Source organism: Vicia villosa, linkage group LG2 (assembly GCF_029867415.1).
Source record: "Vicia villosa cultivar HV-30 ecotype Madison, WI linkage group LG2, Vvil1.0, whole genome shotgun sequence".
In the NCBI taxonomy this organism is placed as follows: Eukaryota; Viridiplantae; Streptophyta; class Magnoliopsida; order Fabales; family Fabaceae; genus Vicia; species Vicia villosa.
Window position 1 is genome coordinate 206,980,789 of NC_081181.1, and position 1,175 is coordinate 206,981,963.

At 36.9% G+C, this 1,175-nt stretch overlaps 1 non-coding gene across 1 annotated transcript; it reads right to left on the minus strand.

The window, feature by feature from the left end:
* Positions 1-675: 675 nt before the first annotated feature.
* Positions 676-782, minus strand: LOC131654399 (small nucleolar RNA R71). The gene has a single exon (XR_009299440.1). It is a non-coding gene; the product is annotated as a small nucleolar RNA R71 (small nucleolar RNA).
* Between the last annotated feature and the right edge of the window lie 393 nt (positions 783-1,175).

A 1,175-nucleotide genomic window follows, 5' to 3' on the forward strand; every position in this document is an offset into this window, starting at 1 on the left:
CTATCTTTTGTTTTTAAGCATTTGAGTTTTCACGTTTCTTGTACTCTAGTGTCACGACAGGTGTTTAGCTATTGCATGCACATGTTGTTACAATTAGTTTACAGAGGAGATCATGAACCTGAAAGAAAATTAAGATTCTTGAGGAGATTTCAATGTATTCGACATTTACTAGGGATTCCCCCTCGTCTTATTTTGGCTGAAGAAGAAGAAGAAGGAGATCTAGAAGGACTAGTGCAAGAGGAAGAATACAAAGAGGCAGAGTTTGTCATGGCTGATAACGACGTTATTAGAATTGCCAATGATAGAGCAAGGAACATCAAATATTACTCAGTCTTTGATCTCAATGTTATGAGTACTGGTATCATACAACCAAAAATCACTGCAGTTCGGTTTGAGTTTAAGCCTCTTATGTTTCGCATGCTGTAGACCACTGGCCAGTACTTGGGTTCACCTAATGAAGACCTTCACCTACACCTAAGGAAATTCTTAGATGTTTCTAGTAACTTAAATATTCATGACGTGACTGATGATTCCTTCTGGTTGAGGCTATTTCCATATTCTCTGAGGGATAAAGCCACAAGTTGGTTAAATTCCTTGGAGCCGAATTCTATTGCCACATAGAATGACTTGGTTGAGAAATTTTTTACTAAGTATTTTCCTCCTTCCAAGAGTTCTAAGATGAGAAATGAGATTACCTTATTTAGGCAAGGAGATGATGACTCTTTATTTGATGCTTAGGAAAGATTTAAAGAATTGCTTAGACAATGTCCCCACTAAGGCATACTAATTTGTATTCAACTCGAGACTTTTTATAATAGATTGGTGGCTTCTTCAAGAAACATGTTAGATGCCTTAAGTGGTGGATCTCTTTTGTCTAAATATTATGAAGACGGTTATAGATTGATTGAGAGCATTACTACCAACACTTACCAGTGGCCCATCACTAGGGCTATTGTTAGTACAACTCAAAAGAGACCTGCTGAAGTTCGTGAGGTTACTGAGACAACAAATTAAGTTGCTTAAGTAGTTTAGATTCACTAGATGATGAAGTATATGATGACTCCTGAAGTGATAAAGCATAAACCTATAAAGGTGGATACTGATTCATTTGAGGTTTCCCGTGTGTACTGTGGAGGTGCTAGTTTATTTTAAGAATGTTATGCAAATCATGTTTC